The sequence below is a fragment of the Homalodisca vitripennis genome, chromosome 6 (assembly GCF_021130785.1).
Source record: "Homalodisca vitripennis isolate AUS2020 chromosome 6, UT_GWSS_2.1, whole genome shotgun sequence".
In the NCBI taxonomy this organism is placed as follows: Eukaryota; Metazoa; Arthropoda; class Insecta; order Hemiptera; family Cicadellidae; genus Homalodisca; species Homalodisca vitripennis.
The window spans coordinates 35,766,459-35,788,337 of NC_060212.1; the positions used below are offsets into that span (position 1 = coordinate 35,766,459).

Here is a 21,879-nt window from a genome sequence, read left to right on the forward strand (position 1 = left end):
AGGGCTGCTGATGAGCGATTTGAAATTTCTCCGTGGACTTCAAGAAAAGCAAGTTGTGTGCTTGTACAGTCCAAATTGGCGCTTTGCTCCTATACTAGAAGGTTAATCTCGCGATCACAATTAGTAATCATCTCGTTGATTTATTTAATTGTCAATCAGCTGATTTAAAGGTCTGCATTCATTAGTCATCTGTTACGAATTATCAGTTAGTCTACGACAACGAACTATACTACGTTGGTCTACGAGCCCCCTGCTCAACAGAGTAAAGACCCTGCTCTGATTAATCAGTACCTTTGGAATTAAAGTATAAAAATTGTATTTTTTAGATACATTATGATTTTATTGCGGAGATTTTTGTAATTTTTTATTGTAATTGTTATAAAGATATGTTTCTTTGTGTGTTTATACACTTTTGTGCAATCATTAATTTTGTATAAACGGCAATAGCCTCATTTAATTTCAATAAAGATCGAATCACAAAAGGTATTAGCTCCGCCGCGACACGAACTTGGTCTCTCACTTTCCGGTCGAGCATGCTACCACTACACCACAGAGCCCTTACTTTTTACAATTCATTTATTTTGTATTTAACCTTTTCTGCCACATGTGTTTTTAAATAACTAAATTAATATATGATCGGAAGACCAAATACCTACATGTTTATACACTAATCGATAGAGAAATAACTGTGAAAATCCTGTCTAACTTTAAATAAATATTAAAAGTTTTATTTTGTGTTGTAATGAATTATCTTAAAAAAATATCATTTTCTGATAATACCAGGAAAATGTTAGGATTCACCATTTATAATAGTATGGGTTTTAGTCTTTTCAAAAATAATAACATTATGCTGAAGGCAACATCAGAGAAAACGTAAATTAGTCTAGGATATTTCCCGATTCGATCAGAACTGTTTTTATTAGAAACACCTTCCTGGAAATATAGGAAATTGTTAAATGGAATTAGGCATCTATTTAAATCGGGCATTATCGAGTTCAGGAATGTTTATTATAGCTTGAAAACGAGACTAAACTAAAAAAAAGAGTATTACTGATGTTGCCACTCACAAGATTAAGGAAATTAGAAATACTAGAGCAGCCCTCCCCCCCCCCCCCGCCATCGATCAAAATAGCCGGATTGTGACTGTTATGTTTTTATTCCCAACATAACAGTCCGCGTCCAACACTGATGCCAGTTTTAATTGTGTGAAAAATTATTGCTTCATATCAACATTAAGGAACAGCTGATAGTCAGCAACGATATGGCAACACCGCCTCAAATATCATAGGACTATTTTGGTGCGGCCTCCTCTAGTTACTTCGTGACGTCATCACAGTATTTTAGCATTACATGCCCATACGCTTTACTGGGTAAATAACTATGAGGGCCATACAAAGGATGTTTTAACAAATCCATATTAAACATTTCTCGAAGTTTTAAATACACTCTTAGCGCACTGTAATACCCATAATACGCAAAAAATCTATTCTCCGAAATCTCATCCCATGAAATTCTAATCCTGGATACGCTACTGTTTTCCAACATTGAATATTCATCACATTTAAAGCACTAATGCAATCCAATCCACTCCAGCGAACCCGGCAGCAAGTAACTCGATTAGTTTTAATTCCGGTGAAATTAACACTAATTGGACTGTCTTTGAGATAAACCCCTCGCGCCTTTGTTGACACAACGGTTTTCTCCATTTTGTTTCACAAAAATGAGTGTTGAATGCAAATTTTACTAAGATATTTATTTATACTTATAATATTTAAATATCGCAAAATTCGCACTACGCATACTTACTTGCTAAATGTGACCGACCCTAGAATATAGTGTATTACTGTAATCAAGCCTGAGGTAGCATATACGAGCTAATGTCATTTGGGGATTCCCTCGATGATGTCAGCGCTTGTACGCTGCAAACAGAGTTATCTTGTAACGAACTGTCTGTCTGTGTGATTGTATCAGAGTTTTTGTGAAATCTGTATTGTGTTAGTAACAAAATAATGACATTATTTTAATATTATATAGGCACTCGGACTATAATATTTATTTACTAGCAGACTTCTAATTAGTTTTGTATTAATTATTGTCTTTGCAACAACAACGTTTTTAGCAAGAGTACGACGGTTGCTGTAAACAAGATACAATTTTAATAGGTTTGTTTTGTTATTTGTGATTAGTTGTTTGTGGTGATTATTTCTTGTATCCTATGTTGGTTATTGCTTAGCTTTGTAGGTCCTTGATTCTCCAATGGTTAGAAGTTCTTTGTTTGGTCCACGATTTATTTATATTGACTGATGAGTTGTTTGGTCCCTGATTCTCGATTGGATGGTCCTATTGATCTTGGATTGGCTAGTGGTCTGTGAACTTGCTTGAATCTTGACTGGTTGATTAAGCTCTTTGATTCTTGATGGATGCTGGTTTGTTGTGAGTGGCTGATCTGATTCTCGATTGATTAGTTGTTTCTTGTTTGGTTCTCTAGTAATATTGACTGGGGAGTTATTTGGCCCTTGATTGTCAATTGGGCGATTCCATTGGTGGTCTGATAATTGGCCCTCAACATTTTTATTGGATTGAGACTGATATTTGTCTTTGTATTTTGTTAACAGTATTGTGGCTATTAACGAAAACTTCATAAATATACTATATTCACTGTTTTAACAACAGGTAACAGTTTTGTTGAACCCTCTTGATACCTTTATTACGAGTAGACCTGAATACTGATGAAAGTAACAGATATTTTTTTTTTTTTTTTAAGTAACGGTCGGCCTTATTTATTAACCAAATATAAAATAGACTATAAGCAATATAGTACTACTGTTAATTATTATACTAGAGTAAATAATACATAACAAAAATAAAACATCGATTACAATAGTTAATACAAGCTAAAAACAATTATATATTTATCCATGTTATCCATAATTACCCCATTTATTAAAACAGATCACCAACTAAGTTACTTACTCCCACCCCCATGAAATGGGAGGATAGGGTTGGGGACATCCTAATCTAACTCATGACAAAATCTAAAGTTATTGATTCGAATTATTGTACAACATTTCTCAAGGCCTCGAACATTTAACTCCAACTACTGTATGTTCGCCAAACAATTACGCTACTAGAATGTAAAATATTCCCATTGTCAGTTTTTCTCCAAGGTCATACAACTGCACACATATAACGTATAACATACAGCATAAGAGGAGGAAAGAAGTGCAGGAAGAATAATAACCAGACACCTGCCCGGATACTAACAAGTTCTACTCATTATGTTGTATAACAGTCTGGCGGTCTTTCGAAAACAATCATTAATTTCACACTATTTGAGGATAATTTACAGTATATAAACACATTGACGTGGTATATTTTACTCAACAGATTACAATTAATAACTTTTATTTATGTATTAATAATAGTGATACCTTACGTTTAAATTAATCACTTAGATAAAACGTACTTTAATGGTAAAATCTTCAAGTTTAAAAACCAAGAGCGCTACGTTGAGAGATTATATAAACAATAGAATTATATAAACTATAAATTATATCTAATAAAAAGGATGAAGCCGAACCCTCATAAACTCCCTACCAGACTTCGCCCACATGAAGAAAATGCCATACAATTATGTTTATGAAGACACACTGCTTATTATGTGATATCAGTCCTTGAAACCAACATAATGCTAAACACAGATGTAGAGCTTTGACTTAAACGCAATCATAGAGGACATAATCCAATGTCTTTGACAAGTAGAATATCAAACATAACCTAAAAACGGCTGTCTTGAATAAACTATTCTAGCTAGCTATACTGTATGCATAGGTCTACGGTAGACATTTATTTCGTTCAATGACTATCACGACCAATAACCATAATTCAGGCCCGTGCGAATGGGGGGGGGGTTTTGGGGGTTCAAACCCCCCCCCCCTTGAAGATTGGGATATATCATATTGTTTCCATATATCAGTTTAATTGTGCTCTATTGCGCCGTCAGTTTACGCGCATGCGCGCGCAAATATTTCCAATCATTTGATTGCGCGCGCTTTCCGCCTGATTTGTGTTATATACTGTTTAAAAATTGGAGCTCTGACGCGCTACGGCTACACAATTGGTCGCGCGGGACCAAAAATGGAGCGCGCATGCGCGGACCAGAGCGATAGAGCGACGGAAGCGTGCAGCGCTCAGTCCTCCTGCAGCCACGAATAGGTGTGAATATTTTGTGTATTAATTTGTAATCTATTACTTATTTAAGTTTCTTCTTTTTTATTTCATAAAATAAGTATAGAACCCCCCCCCCCCTTAAATAAAATTCTGCGCACGGTCCTGACCATCATGATATTGATGCTATATCTTTTATTGGTACTTATTAATTGATCAATCAACAATAAATCAACTAATATATGTATTTGATTTTAACATAAACTACAAAATATACACTTCGTCAGATAACCGCATAATACTGTGTACTTTGGTAAAGCAATGTAAACTGAAAAGAGCTCGACCATAAAAGCATAGTATTTATTATTATTTCAAAAAAATAAATAAATCCATATTTAGACAACAGTTACTTATTGGAATCGTATTCAATTTGGGGGTAAAATGTCTCTTATACATTATTGCTCTATTTCAAACTGCTACAATCATAAATTAGATCAGATTTCATGCCAATAAATTAGATTTATAAAAAATATTATAAATTGGTATACATTTTTTTATAAATGAGCACTAAACATCATTTAACTAAAGTGTCTTACAGGAGTTCTTTGTAAATTTCATAAAATATTTTATACGTAAATATGCATAGTGTGGTATATCACTTTTCTTGATAAAAATCAGAGAATAAAACTATACAATTTTGAGTCAAAATAAAATATATTTTTTTTTACAGTATACATGGTATTTATTATTTGACACGTGGAAAATATATTATATAAAAGTATCCACACTATATTCAAATCTAAGATGTTTCAAAAGTCCAAAATAGCTAAATTATAGGAATGTAGTTGAGAACACAAACATATGTAGCGTTAAGGAGTCCAGAAATAACAAATGGTAATAATTTGTAAGTTTACAGAGAAAAGTACAAAACGGCAAATCTTTAACAATTTTGTTACTCAGCAACACAATGAAATAAATTTAAAACAACTGACTATAATGGAAATAAATGTGTTTTTTCTCGTACCTTTTTATGAGGATGTAGAACAATATATAAGTCAAATTTCTTAATTCAACATTATCAAAAAAGAAAACATGATACAACACTTATGTCAGATTCTATAGAATGTCATGAATATCACGGATATACAAGGGTCACCCATTCTGAAGTATTACAATCAACGGTGTATGATAAAACTTTGCCCAATTCGAATTCAAAACTTCCGAACAAAGAACAAAATGGTTTCTTTACAAACAACAATATCCGCTGCACAGAGCCTAACAACAAAATAAATTCTTTGTTTGAAGGTTATTTTTGACGATGGAAGGATTGTGAAGGAAACAGGATTTTTCCAGACATTTCCATCGTTCAGTGAAACAATAAATCAGTAACACTACGTTTCGAGATCTGCAATCTGATCTCTTCTTCAGGTAATAACTAACCTAATACATAATTACAAACTACGTTAAAATAAACAAATCATACCAAAGCGTTGTGGCACGCCTAAGTCAGGAATCACAACCACCATGTTGTTTGTCAACTTCACTAACTCTAAAAACATGCACTTAATAAAAAACTATACGGTACACAACACTAATCATTAAAACTGAACTACAGAATACAGGTCACAATACGTCGTTGGTTGTTGGTAGACGAATGCAGACGTATTGTGACCTGTATTCTGTAGTTCAGTTTTAATGATTAGTGTTGTGTACCGTATAGTTTTTTATTAAGTGCATGTTTTTAGAGTTAGTGAAGTTGATTGTGATTCCTGACTTAGGCGTGCCACAACGCTTTGGTATGATTTGTTTATTTTAACGTAGTTTGTAATTATGTATTAGGTTAGTTATTACCTGAAGAAGAGATCAGATTGCAGATCTCGAAACGTAGTGTTACTGATTTATTGTTTCACTGAATGATGGCAAATGTCCGGAAAATCCTGTTTCCTTAACGAAATCAACTTGGAAAACCACACGATTGGCAACTAGTAACAGGATAAAAGAAAATCAATGACTACTAAACATTAAAAACAACTCATAGGCTTTCGATTGATGTATAATTTAAAGTTCTTTGACCGGTAATGATGCATTTACCAGTAAGTGTGTTTTAATATTTAACAATTACTAATAATATAAAATATACTATGATAAATTTACATAAAAAGTGGAGTACGTTGCAATATGTTATGCAATTCCCAATCAAATGTTATAACGCAATATTGTTCAATTTCTTTGTACGTGAATTCATGTTACAAACTGAGTATTAATGTTTGATGTATTGGCGAAGTAAAATATATTGCTACTGACTCTGAATGACAGCTTGATATATGAGGTATCATGTCGATAAGCCATAAGATATATTTCTCTAGTAAAATATATAATTTTGTCTAAAATAAAAATGTATTTTAGTCTGTCCGTTGGAGCGGAAAGAAAGGATTGTTCTATAAAAGTTTTTACTTGGCTGTTACAACATCTCTATAACAGTAATTTCTTTTCCTTCTTATACATAAACAGATCTACATGTTATATCCGGGGAAAAAATGTTATAATGTTACCATAAAAATAATTTAATCACTTAACCTAAACATAGGTCAAAATGTGAAGTACAGCAATTCCAAATTTGCATATCTATTTATAAACAGAGTTTATTTTAGGACGCCCATTTTTGCCTAATTTTTATACTAAATTAAAATAATCAACATTAACATTTTTTTGGTATTATATCATTTATAAACTGTACCAGTTTTCTGGTACCAACATTTTCCAATCCAGAAATATTGTAATAAGATCGTATTATAATAAAAAATGACAATTTTTTATTGTATCTAATACAATTTATGTCCTAAGAAAACGATATTAAAAATATTGGTTTATCAAGAGAAGGGGAGTACAATTTTGTGCGATTTTATAGCAGAAGGGTGTTTTAATTTAGACCTTTACAGAAATTTCCGCTCCAAACATGATTGTTAAATCGACTTGAAATAAAAACTTTGAAATCCAAAAATAACTAATAATTAGTGACACAGTCTGTATAAGTGAGTTTGCCCACTCACCAGACCAATGTGGCTGTTTCCATTTTTCATAAATAAGTCTAAGTAGACATGATTAGTAAAACTGTTTAGCATTATTTATTTGTAACTACAAAATCATCGCAGATCATTTCAGAACATTGGGGAGAAACGACTACAATATGTATGCTGTTAGTAGAAGTTATATTGTGTTCCAAATTAGCACAAGACGTAAAATGTTTGTAAAAAAATTACTAAAATCTGATGAACTCGGGATTAATGCTGAGTTGGGCATTAGCTAGAGCGTCATAAGGTTTCAGAACAAGTCGGAAACTCGATATAATCTCAACTCATCCCCTTTGTCTCCTACTTGTACCCCCACCCCTTCACCCACCCACTAACCCCAGTTACCTTACAACGTCACCGCGCATTTAATGCTAATTACGGTACGTATTATTTTTGTGTACTAAGTACCCGCAGCAAATTCATTACGGCACGAGTTGGCACGTGTTTACCGTACTAAGCTACAGTTTACTCGGCATTCCAGCGGTGTTTGGAATGACACAACACAAATATATCATTCAAATGTTTTAAAAGAGTTTAAATTGAAAATGCAAAATAGGAAATAGATGTGAATGTTGAGTTGACCTCCAGTTCACCTTCCTCTTAGTGCAGCGTCTGGAATTTGTGCACCTGATGAGACAATGAGAATACCTCTTTACTCAGATCACACTATATTTTTTGGACTCGGTGTCTCTAATGTCGAAATGATGTAAAGAGTGAGTTCATTTTGAGCCGAGTTTTTTTATCTGTTCAAACGAAAATGCCTCCAGATTCCAGGAGTTAAGTATATTTATAACAGTGCCAGGCTCCAAACGCTGCACTGAGAGGGAGGTGAATTGGAGCTAAACCCAACATTCAAACAGGAGGATTTCAAGTTGTAATTATAAGAGTATTCCTAATAAAATGTCAATGTCACAAAGTCTGGAAATATACCCTAAAGAGAGTGTTTTGTTCTATTATACCATGAATACTACAGACAGTTCAATTTAATGCTCCTATTAAGTTAATTTTGGATCATCATTTTGTTGAAGATAGAATATAGAATAGTATAGAAATACTTCTTTATTGAGGCGAAATTAGGACTGTATGGTCCTTTCTTACATTTAACCTCTTAAACAAAATGTATCTTAATGGTAAAAAATAAGGCTTATTAACTAAAACTTGCTAACACAATATTCCATTCACACAGTCAAGATTCAAAGAGTAGCCCCGCAACCCGCCACGATCATCCGGTCTAGGTATCTTCGTCTCAGCTCCGCCACAATGATCATTTGTACATTTTATTTTGTCAATAAATTGAGTACCGCCCTCGTTCTTGACAACACTGTCAAAATGTTGAGCTAAACTCAAAATTCACAGTGAACCACCTCTTTCCACCATAGCTTCCGTATGTGTAGTAAATAAATATTACAGTTCTTAGATCTTTGTCACGTTTTTATTATTTTTCAAAAAATATTCTCGTAAGTGTTTCCTCACTCTCATCAATGAATACGCCGCTGCACAGATATATTCTCATTATCATTATTTTTTGGAAATGAACTGTGTCGAGTAATTTCAACACGGAGTACGGAAGGAAACGAGTTTAAAAATGATAGTATGATTGCGAAGAAAATTAATGGTCTACAGGAATTATTGTAACTTTACCAAACAAATAAAGCAACAAAGAATGTTGACTGATGGTCTTTTTGAGAAAGCGGTGAAACTTCCGGGAACCTCGGCTCAGGACATTATCGAAGGCAGTCCTTGACTGGGCGGGGCCGCTGCTGAGTCCTCCAGGATATAAATACACACCGTCAACAAGATCTCCCGACTGAGAGGGTTTAAGCATTTATATTGATATGTTCGTTGGAACAAAGACACTACACAACGTAAAAACTATCGATTATTGGGGATTTTCATGAAAAAGCCAAACTGAATTCGTGACGGATTAACTGTGATGAAATGTTTGTTATCGAATCGATCAATCGATGACCAAACGAACTGTTGATCAATCAAGTTGTTTTTCTCCGTTCAGGTTTACTTTCAAGGCTTGACTCTAATGATTCCCCGTAAACGTGGGAGGAAGCCACAGAATTGGTTTTAAAGTGAGATTACTATTTCTTATGTAGCTACTGCGGTCGCTATCGCGGCAATGTACAACGGGACAAGAAGTATGGGCGATCTAAAATCCACAGAAACTTTTTAAAGATCTTTTTAAAAACTGTATATGCGTAAATATGCTGTGATAAAAATGTTATATACCGTGTGTTTAACTGCATTCATTCGAATTTAAACTGCCTTCCTTTCCGAATTACTCGGATCTGGATAATTTTGTTACCCGTAGAATGCCTACCATGGAAAATGTTGTTTAAAGCTAACTAATTAAAGAGTTTTAATTGGAACAATGGTTTATACGTCTATAAAAACGAGAAAAATGACCAAATTTAGGGCTTTAGATTAGTTGTAGAAATTTTTAGAAAGTAAAATAATTGCGAACTCAGCTATGGGAATTATGCGTTTTATTCCGTACAGCTTCTCTCGTAGTACGAGAACACATGGGAGCCCAGCGCGGATTATATTGGTAGAAGTATTAATCAATTCCCTCATATCGGTTTTTCTTATCTGCAGTACTACGAAATATAATCAACACTGCCCAGGCGGGGTAAACTTTCCTGTGTTACTGGAGATAACACTATACAGTGTAACTGATACCACAATGTGAATGTTGAGTTTAGCCCCAGTTTACACTCCTCTTAGTGCAGCTGTCACAGATTTGACTCCTGGAATCTGAAGTCATGTTCGTCTGAAGACATCCAAACACAAGTCAGCGACGAAGAAGCTCAAAACAAATTCTTTAAATCATTTCGACACCAGACACACTTAAGAGTACAAATTTAATCTAATCTATATAAATAGGTATTCTCCTTATCTAATCAAGTGCAAAATAGAGTTTCCAGACGCTGCACTTAAGAGGAAGGTGAACTGGAGCTAAACTCAACATTCTATTTGAATCAACCCTTCCCACCATGGCTACGTTATGTGATATCACCATATCCACCGATTAGGAAACAAAGTACCCTCACAAATCGGTGCATTTGCCTGAAGGGCTTTAACCTCAAATGTAGGCTACTCGCAGTCGACAATCTATTGACTGAATCAGAATATTTTTTCACTGATTCAAAAATACACGCAAACGCACGCACGCACATTCACAATTATACAAACTAGACAGTAAGTATTTTTTGATCAAGTTTATTATATCGTACAATGTCCTGTCTAGAGTACTATTAATTTACATTTGTTATAAATATTGATGTATGTATTATTGTTCATAGTAATTATTGATTGTATAAGTATAGTAAGAGGTGTATTAGTTTTCTCTTTGTTAGTTATTTATAGGCCTAATTGTTGTTACAGTTTGTTTTTTATATACAGGGTGTCCCACGGGTCCCCCACGGGAAAAAAAGTTCATATAAACATATGTCCGGAAACGCTTTATTAAGGAGCTACGGCTAATGAAAGATTTCGCCCGATTTTCTAGGCAAGGGCGGAGATAAAGCGAAACTGATGTTTATATGGCGTAAAGATAGTTGTCAAATTTATTGGATTTTATGTAAAATGAACTTAAAAATTGAATAAAATACGTCTCAGATCTGTAAGACCACCCACCTCTTTTGAAAGTTTTGGTGTTTATTACCCATTTAGTGAAGTACTTCAAATCGAAACAAAGCATGCTTTTCGAGACCGAATTTTGCATATTCTGTCTGATACCTCAGACATGGGGTACTTTTAAGACATCCGGTATATTACTCACTATTGAGCTTTCATCGAATTACAGTAAAACCACTAATAAAACTTATATATTTTTATTTGGATCGTGTAACTTTTCGTTTTGGAATTGCCATAGAAAATAACAAGCATATAAAATGACACTTTTGTAAAGAAATAAATCCAATGGAAATGGAGTAGTTATAAACGTATATGGGCAATGGTTTGAATTTTTGTTCTGCGTTAGGGCGAGCGACATTTCCCCGGTGAGTCTCGAAGGCCGTCGTCCATCTCGAAGAATAGAATGAAACAATGACTTGGGAGGTCTAGAACTGCGCTCGTGGCGACCCGGAACTGGTAGTGTTCAATGACTCAGTTCGAGCTGACAACGACAACTGGTAGTGCTTGCTCAGTGGCTCAGTTCGAGCTGACAACGAGCAAATGTCAAGAGCAGGTGATCTTTAGAACCCACCGTGGCCGGAAGACTCACTGGAGGTTGCTGAGCGAATCAACTTCCGTGCAGCAGTGATTGTATACGTGCCGTGGCGATGAAGAGAAGCACAATACGCTCTTCCGAGTTTCAAAACTAATAGCTAACCGGAATGTTCCGATTTGTGCTATATGAACGATGTATTCCATACTGGAATATTATTTTGGTACACACTTCGAACGTGCAATAAAGATACTAGTTGCAATAAAGACTACAGTTGGCCTAGTATAAAAAAATCCAAAAATTTATTTTGCCCTGTTTGTTTTTTCATCGCAAAAATTTTAAAATGCTACAATCACTGACCAAATTAAAACCTGTATTATATCTAACTCGAACCACACATTTTTAATAGTTTATAAATTGTTTAGGGTTGTTGATATGTTTAAGAGAGTCCAGACAGTATATCTTCTTTCGCATTTTAATTTTAGGTGAGTGATAAAAAACACTTTTTTCACACCGCATTAGACCATGAATTTTTAAACCAAGTGTCGTGGTACGCAAACGTTTTCCAGTTAATAATTGCTTCTTTTATACACATTGCGCTGCAACCACTCAGGGGTGTAGTGGTTAGCCACCCGCGGGCGCACAAGTTTTCTTCAAAAGTGTTCACTTTTTATAAAACACAAATGTAGCCTACTTAGATTTGTATGAGAAAACGAAGTAAATCTATAAATTTTAAACATAAATTGACAATAATTGAAGGCTTAGTCATTGCAAGGTTACAAAAGGTTTTGATTTGTGTTATATGCAACGTGTTTCCGCCTATGTCGATGCTGCGCATGCAGCATATTTTACAAACAACGATAATACAGTACTTTGCTTCGTCAGTGCAACGCGATCTGCACACTGCTTCGTGGCGCTGTTTTACTTTGTGTAAAATCTAAACATTAAAAAGAATATAAATGTTGCTTTGATTATTCCAAGAAAAGGTCTACTTAGTTACAACATATTTTATGAGATACACTGTTATATACTATTTAGTGAATTTTAATTATTTATCTAATAATACGTATTTTGTATTTTATAACATTGATCAAATCTTAATCTAACCTCAAAATGTACGACACTCTTGTACTGTGATACTCTCCCGGTTCATCGGAATGGGTGGAATCTGGTTTTCGGTATCAACGGAATGGCGGCAATCAAATCCGTCAACGCCTAATTAATTCTGCCAAGATAAGGACGGCATGATGAGCTTGAATGTCGACTTATTTCGCCAAATAATCGGCCTTCGTATTGTTGGTGGGTTCATTTAACTGTTATTAAGTGTTTGACAGTGTTTTAATCGCGACACGTTGGTAAACAATATGATTTGAGTAAAAAAAATCGTTTGATATTTTTAATCAATTTTATACCCACAACTATAGATGCTCACCAAAACTAGAGGATCCCACGATCAATATATACATATCTTAGCGAAAATTCTTTTATCGATTTCAAACATTGTATTACAAAAAATCATTATGGTAAATGATATTCTTACGTATTTATTATTAAGTATTATATATTGGGTTGTTTTTAATTAAAATTGATAAAAAGGAGATAACATGTTTTATTAATCTCCGTGAATTGTAAACAGTTTAGGCCATTTTGTAATCACACCCATTTGGGAAAAAAAAGACTTTCAGTTTTTTTTTGTAAAAAAGACTGAAAAAATGTCTAATTAAATGTTTTTATTATATAAATGAGTTATAGCTTCAGGGAGTAATGTGTTATTCATTAACTTATAACTGAAGGACATTATATTTTAAATTTAGATATCATTTAAGAAAATTACTGACTAAATATTTTTTTAAATAATTTTTTTCCAAAAGCAAAAACATGGGGCTCCCTTGAGCTAACTCGAATATAACTATAAATATAACTGTTAATATTTCACATTTTTATCTTCAGCCATTCTAAATGTCCTGATTGCAAAATAGTCGAAATTTCTCCTATTTTAATGCATGTAATTTCACAAGGTGTGATCCCAAACATCTGTTCTACTTTTTGTGCATCAGGCCGTTATCTTAAGAGCTACGAATTTAACAAAATAATACCAAAACTGAATAGTCCCTATCTACTACCTGTTATTACACCATAGAAGTAGATAAATAGTCGTCTTACGTACGTATTATAAATAGAAAAGGGCAAAGTTAAACTTGACGAGCGAGCTTGAATTTACGTCAGATTACGTTTAGCACGTAATCTGGGGTCGGGAAAGTACCGATCGGAAATGCCCCTGGCCAACAAAAGTGTGGGCTTCGGTGGCGACTTATGGTGAAAAAAAAAATATCCCCAAGATAGTACCCAAATTCAAGCTCAGATCACGTGAGCGCTCGTAAAGGGTGACTTTTGGTACTACTTAGTAACATATTTATGATAACATAATTTAAACAGTAGGCTATATCGTAATAACAATTAGTAGAAAGGGACAGAATGGCCTCCTATAATACCTAAGTATCGATTGTCTTTATAAATACAAATACATACAGTACATGTAGGCTATGCGTCAAATATTATAACACGAGATTCAAATGAAACTAAACTATTCCACGAATTGGACTTCAACAAAAAATACAAGCTCGAGCGATGTCAGCAGTGTAATAACATCAAGTTGAGTTCGCGATTTAACAAAGAAAGAAGAATGGAACAGCTGATTGTTGTTTATTTGTCGCCACACGATCGGATGCAGATGGCACTGGCAAGCGGCGCGGCGCGACTGGTGACCTTGATCAGTTGGAGGTCGACTCTGGCACGTCCACTGCCACCACGATCACGGTGTCTGTCTGCAGTCTAGTACGTGACGGGCGCCTCAACAATACCGCAGGGTCTGCGAGGTGTTATGATATTTTACCTGGCGTACTAACCATCAACATTCGCTAAAACAAACAAAGGCATACGTATAAATGTACACTGCATGCCGTGCCATTTCGTGTTTAGTGTGGATGCCGTTGGACCTTGGTAATTATTATGTATTTCTTCGTCAAAACATTTGCAATAACAATAAAAAAGTAATCAATAATTTCAGCTGAAATGAAAAATTACAAGTTCTCTGCCGCATTTTATTTATATTTCTTTCAGGAATGTACTGTATATAAGAAACATCAGTCTCTAACGTTGTAATAAAAATAAAATAAAGAAAACCAATCATTAGTGCACGTTTTTTTTTCTCCGGCAGTGAAGCTAATCCAGTAAAATAAGATTATTATACGCCATTCTCTTAAGCCGTTTAGCAACAAGCGGCGTAATCCATTTGTGCGATTGATTCTCTCACTTTGTTACCAACTACAAAGTACAATGACAGAATATTGTAATTATTCTCAAATTCAGCCATTGCTCTGCACGTATGTGTGGGTTTATTATAAAGGGTGTCATTAAATAACTCTATCAAATCATTTTATTGTCAGGCCAAAATAAGTAATAATGGCCATGCAAAGTACAGTATAGTCCTATCTTACTTAGTTTATTTTTACAAATTATTTAAATTGGATACATACTGTACATGAAATTCAAACTTTTTAAAACGTTTAGCCCAAAGAACTTCTGTAATTAGAGTCATCCGAAAGAAGTCGGCGTTGAAGAAGTTCAAAATGAATTTACACCGTTTCGACATCAGAAGCACCTAGACTACAAAATATAGCATAATCTTGAGGTATTTTTATTGTCTCATCAGGTGTACAATGGAGATTCCAGACGCTGCACTTGGAGGAAGGTGAACTGGAGCTCTAACCTCGACATTCACATTGAATCACTCCTTCCCACCATAGCTGCGTTATGTGATAACCACAAGGAAAGTTGTACAACCTTTCAAAATAAATGTAGGTCAGAAGAACTCAAACCCTTAAAAACATTATTACGGTAACTTATTAGCTAATGTCTAAAAAAAATAATATAATTGTCACTTACAGCACAAGCAGGCTTGGATCCGGTCGTACAGGCACTGGAACAAACAAAAAATATTAGCCTATAGTCCTACTAGGCATGTAAACAATGTGAATTATCGTAATGACGTTTCTGAAAAAGGTTTAAATACCTGCATTTGCCCAGTTGTCATTTTTAGTACTTATTATATTGCAAGAAACATTGTTACTTTATATAGTAAACCGGTGACGTCGAGCAAGAAAATAATTGTATTCTAGACGAGACTCCTGCTAGGGAACTCTCGATGCTAGGCCTCCTTGGGTAGTCCGGAATATTGCTGAGTTTAATTTTTGTCCTAAGTGTATCTATCCCTTGCTTGAATTATGGGGAGGAACTATACATAATCGTCATACACACTTTTTTATTTTAATTTTTAATTAAAAAGAAATTCCATGATACATATTTAAGTTATGTTTTTGAGACCCCATCCCCAGGTTATGGCGTATTTACAATGCAAGAGTACGTTCAAATTCACAAGAAAAAGGCCCTTAATAAAATGCCCCTCGACAACTCACTGTTTACATCTTGCGCGCCATATAAAAATAGATTTAGTCCTAAATCCATGTGTGTAGTTCGTATGTATACGTATATGCGAATTTGATACAACTAATTTTAGTAGGTTTTGGTTAGATAAACACAAATAAGATAAATAAATAACAATTTTCATATTTTTCAGTAAACACGTACAAGGAGTTTTTCTTTCAAAATGTGTCTTCAAAACACTGGTCTTAAATAACTGTAATTAGTAAAGGAATTACAGAAATAGGTTAAGGGGAGGCGGGCAGTCGAAATTAAGAAAATATTTATTTTTATTATATGGTTTTATTATTACATAATTAATTAGAAACTAATTAAAACAAATTCAAACTTAAACGGTTAAATATAAACATTTTTATCACAGGTTTTATGAAGCACTGTCTAACGAGTTTGCATGTTCTCGAGAGTTTTTATGTTTTGTATAAAAAACAGTGCAGTGCAATATCCAGAATGATTTTGTGTTGACAGGTTGGTAATTGTTGCTTCTGAACAACAAAACCGCTGCCAAAACAAAATACCTATCAGCTGTTGTGAGTTGTGTGTTTATCAAACACTAGCTGTTTCCCGCGGCTTCGCACGCGTCTCTTAAGCTTTGCCCGTATATTTCTTTGCCTTCAAATAGTGTTTGGATATTTTAATATACGTAACTACTGTGTTGTAATTGCAGTTTATAATGTGCAGGCGCTTTGATAACTTTTATATCTTGCAGTACAGCCTGGTGGTTAGTTACATCAATGGGCATTGCGTATAAACCTTCTACATAGAAAAATACAAATTTTCATAGTGATCGGTCCAATAGTTTCTGAGTCTATAAAGGACAAACACACAAACATTCATTTTTATATATTATGATTGCAGAAACAGTTTAAACAAAATTTGTCGTTTCTCTTAAGCTTACTCTATGCTTTAAAACTATAAGTGTAAAGAAATTTATATATAAATATATTTTTTGTCGCATTATATATGTTTACAAAGAACAGCTGATTAAAAATTTGAAAAGACTCTTTCACTTAATAACATATGTTTGCTGCAATGCATTTCTTACGGGTATTTCTGTAACCAGTGGGGCGGAATCCTGAATCGGGAAAGGGATAAAAAGTATCCTATAACCTTCTACAGATCAAGACGAACAAATTTAAAAAAAATTAGGCGAATCCGTCCAGCCGTTTGTGAGTGATGCTGTTACACACGAACAGTTTCATTTATATTTATATATATATAGATTTGTGTTGTTCGATAAATGTTATTCTTATTATTGTGTGTGTGAGTAAATTTGAGTGTTTGACTTTGTGAAGTTACTGCCTTTCAAGACATGGTGAGATATAAAAAATGGGTAGAGTATGATAAGCGAACCCGGTTTTTATATCGATTAGTACAATCATCGATATCTAATATTAATTTATCGAATACGCGTTTATAAATCATATCAACATATCTACAATCACAATCACAATCATATTTTAAATTAAAATAACTAATATAATGCAAATAGTGATAATCCCGTAAATAATAAATGAGCTCTAACGATCAAACAAACGATTAGAACTGGAAATAGAAAAAACTCATAAATAATAATGAAATGATAACAACATAAAAACATTTATAACAGGAATATGTTTTTTTTTCTGGGTAGCAATGATTAACCACTTTCGAGAAGTTAATAAAAGGAGCAAATCCCTTGGGAGAAAAGTGAAAACAAGAAACTAGGTTTATCTAATTGTAATGATAACTTAAGCCTGGCTAGTCGCATTTCCAAATTGAGTGCTTCAATCGAAAGCTTAGATGCAAGCTTAGTTTACCATCGGCAAGTGCTTCTAAATCTAGGTTACAAAAACACCTCGAAGGTTGCAATGAGTTTGAGAGTTCAAATTTTATGTATGAAATGGTTGACCTAATGAGTGTAATGGAGCCAATACTTTTATAGGCTTGTAAAAAGTGTGACTCTACACTGCAGTTTGATGTTCCAAAATGAATCGGACTTGTTTATTAAATTCTCGTTAAGTGCTATAGTCCTACCTGTGATTCAGTGAAGACATGCTATTCTTCACCTCAACTTGAAATTGATGACAGCACACACAATCTATATGACATAAACTTGAGGATAGTTTATGGAATGCGTTCAATTGGCAAAGCTTTTGCTTTGAACCAAGAACGTAGCCAGACTAAAAATGGGGAGGGAGGGTGTAAAGACAACTGATATTTTTCCGTTGTGGACAGAAAGTAAGACCCCAATTTGTTCCTTAAAAAGTTCTTGACCCATTTCTATGTTTAGAACGATCTTTCAGCAGTACATGTCAGTAGTACTGAATTATTTAAATAATAATAATTGTTTAATAAGAAATTAATTGAAAGAAGTAAAAGTTTGGGTGGGGGTCCGGAGTCGTTTGACCCCCTCGCTGGCTACGTCCTTTTTTGAACATACCTAAACCAACGGCTAAGTTTTCCAGGTGCATGGGACATATTGTTCCTGTTGTAGTAGAAGTATCCAAAGAGTATATGAACTGAGGCAGTGAAAAAAATTATGATGACAGGGATATATGTATAGGCAGGCCTAGATGGTTCTTGGCAAAAACGGAGGCACTTTTCAATATGCTACAAGTTGGCGACTTTATTGATCTTGAATTCTTGAACAAACATTGTCTGTGCCCTGAAAAGAATAAATGATACACAAACCAGCTTGTGGTATTAATTATTCTAGAACCAGTGGAGGGATAGAGATACATGGTGGACGACAAGTATTTTTAGATCAGAACACCTAAACAATGTTCAATATGTAAAATACTTAGGCGATGGGGATTCAAAGGGATTTGATACAGTTAGCAAAGAATATATGTATGACAATGAAGTACAAATAAAAAATTTGGAAGCACTGGCCATGTGCAAAGGAAGATGTATAAAACACGTTTGACACTTAAAACTCAACTGAGGGAATATTTTTGCTCTCTGGTGGCAGAAATATTAGGGCAAGGGAGGCTAACTGAAGTTGCTATGAAAAGTTTCAAAAATACTACTATGGCATTTCCATTAGAAGGCATACAAATAGGACTCTAAACCAAATCAAAGAGGGAGTTTGGGCTAGTTTCTTCCATGTATGCTCATTAAATGAAAAACATAATCATGGTTTATGTCCCAAAGGATCTTGTAAGTTGATGTAAATTTCAAAGAGCCCAAGCCGAACACACAACGTATGACCATGGAAAAAAAACTTCCATTTACCTGAAGCTGTTATGGAAGTAGTAAAAAAAAGGTATATCAAGACCTAGCAGCTCCTGACTTACTACAAAAATGTCTGCATGGAAAAAGACAGAACCCAAACGAGTCCTTCAAAAACGTTTTTTGAACCCAAGTAAAAATGGCAATTCTGCGAAATGCTAGTAGCCACACATTATTCATTGTGAAATTCGATATGTAATAATTCACATTTATCCATAACTATTAGTTAGGGTAAAAGTATACCGGATAATTTTACAATTTGTATTTATATTATTAATAAGCTATTGAAATTACATACAAAAACAACCATACCATTAAAGATATTTAAATAAGTAATAAGTTTGGCTGTTAGATTACATCAAGTTTCATTCCATTTCCCATCCATTACTTGTATACAAATTTTTAATCGTTTTAAACAGACCATATGCTATAACAATAATGAGGTAAAATATTTTAAACTGGGATTTTAAATAAATAATGATTTTAAATTAAATTACTTTGTGTAGAGTAGCACTTAACTAAACATGTTATTCGAGTTATATTTACTAATGCAAAATTTATATTCCGATTCCTGTCGATAACACATGTTTGGAGATAGCGCTTAGACTTGATTTGAGAAACGGGGCCACGGCAGGTTATCTTACTTACTCCGCTCAATGTTTTGAAGATCAACTTCCTTTGACGTCATTTTATACAAGCGTTCGATCATCTCTAATAGAATAAACTAAATTCATTATTCAACAACTTAGTGACAACTACGACCAGTACTGTAACAACGTTTTGGTTATAACGACAACAACCAGTGTTGTGACAACTGTGTGATTATAACAACGATAACCAGCATTGTGGCCTTTGTGATTATAAGAACGGAATATTATAGCAATGTGAACTTTGTGATTATAACAAAGAAAATCAGGATTGTTACAACTGTGTGATTATAAAAATGAAAACCAGCATTGTGACAATATTGTGATTATAAAAACGTCAACATTCATAATTGTAACATCTTTGTGGTTATAACAAACAACAACCAGCATTGTAACAACTTTGTGATTATAACAACGACAACCGGCATTTTGACGACTTTGTGATTATGAAAACGACAACAATCCACAATTATGACAACTTTGTGATTATAACAAACAACAACCAGCATTTGTGACAACTTTGTGATTATAACAACGACAATCAGTATTGAAACAACGTTAAGCTAGTTATAACGTAACCAATATCGTGAAAAAGCTGTTGTTGTGACAATGATAATTATTGTTAATATAACAACGATAACGTTGTGATTTTGACTACGACGACAGCAACAATTATTGCAATATTTACACACGGTAACCAGAATAGTGACAACTTTGTGGATGTCAACATAACCGGCACTACAACTAAGTGATTGTGACATTGCGGCTGTTACGACAACTTTGCGATTGTGACAACGACAACCAGCATTGCGAGAACGTTGTGATCGTGAAGGCTGTATCAATATAATCAATCGAGAGACTCAGACCAACCAGACGCATCGCGTTATCACGAATGTATTGATCGTTATCAATTATTCATCGCCATTCGCGTCGGCAGTCCTGGTCATTTCATTTGCGTGACTTCTACATCAATCACAGTCAATTCATACAGGAATTATTCAGCGACCGAGAACTTACACCTATATTTAGGGTCTTGTGTGTATACATTCTACGACTACAAACTGAATAATTAGGTTCCCTGTGCTCGTATAATGAACCTACACCATGAGCATAGTCTGGGTACAGCTTGAGTTCTGACATCTTCATCACAGCAAAACTTTAAAGTAATACATGAGGTTATCCATGATTAGACTAAGTCGTTTTTCTCAGTACCAACTACTCGTACAAAGAAAACCGAACAATGATCAAAATGTATATTCAATCTTTTAATTTACAGGCTTGACTACACCTTTCGGACGGCTAGAAAAGTTGAAGACTCGACCTAGTACTGTATATAGTAAGTTTTCTATATTAACTCTATTGCGAATTATTTACCATATGATTTATTGTTGTTGAAGAAGGCCTCGGCATTGAACTCTTCTTCAACCCCATATTTTACCTTACACATAACATAGCATTCATTGGTGGGAGAGATTGATTCAGTGAGAATATTATGAGTTTAGCTACATTCCACCATCCTCCCAGTGGTGTCTAATATTTGACGCTGTCACAGATTTGACTTCTGGAATCTGGAGTCCACCTCCGTGAAAGATTGAAAAATGTCGGCGACGAACATCTTCAAAACGAACACTTTGCATCGTTTGACATAAGGGACACAGACTAAAACGACTCAACATTCTCGTTAAATCAAATCTTACCACCATGGCTATATTATGTGTAGAATACTACTCGGTTATGTGTAGATAGTGTCTAAAACATCGTTGTGCACTCAATTGTGCACCTGATGAGCCAATGAGAACGCATTTTCATCTACACAGCCATGGATGGCTCCTGGGCAAACCGGGCAGAGCTCAAAAAAGTGTTATCTAGGTGTGTCTGATGTCGAAACGATGCAAAGAACCCGTTTTAAACGTCTTCGTCGCCGACGTTTTGGATCTCTTCAGACGAACATGACTCCAAATTCCAGGACTCAAGCAAGTCTGTGACGATGTCAGATTTCAGGTGCTGCACTGGGCGGAAGGTGAAATGGAAGTGAACTCATCATTCTCGTATGTTAAATATTAATAAAATAACAAAAATAGAAGTTTTTGAACAATAATGCTCAAAC

At 34.4% G+C, this 21,879-nt stretch overlaps 1 protein-coding gene across 2 annotated transcripts in view; it reads right to left on the reverse strand.

The window, feature by feature from the left end:
- Window positions 1-21,879, reverse strand: part of LOC124364280 (ubiquitin-conjugating enzyme E2Q-like protein 1) — a 65,434-nt gene that overhangs the window by 15,996 nt on the left and 27,559 nt on the right. The window contains exon 2 of one of the 2 annotated variants that reach the window (XM_046819627.1): window positions 15,361-15,394. The exons of the other annotated variant lie outside the window; for it this stretch is intronic. The gene's annotated coding sequence lies outside the window, so the exon portion shown is untranslated. The remainder of the gene's footprint in view (window positions 1-15,360; window positions 15,395-21,879) is intronic. 2 annotated transcript variants of the gene reach the window in all.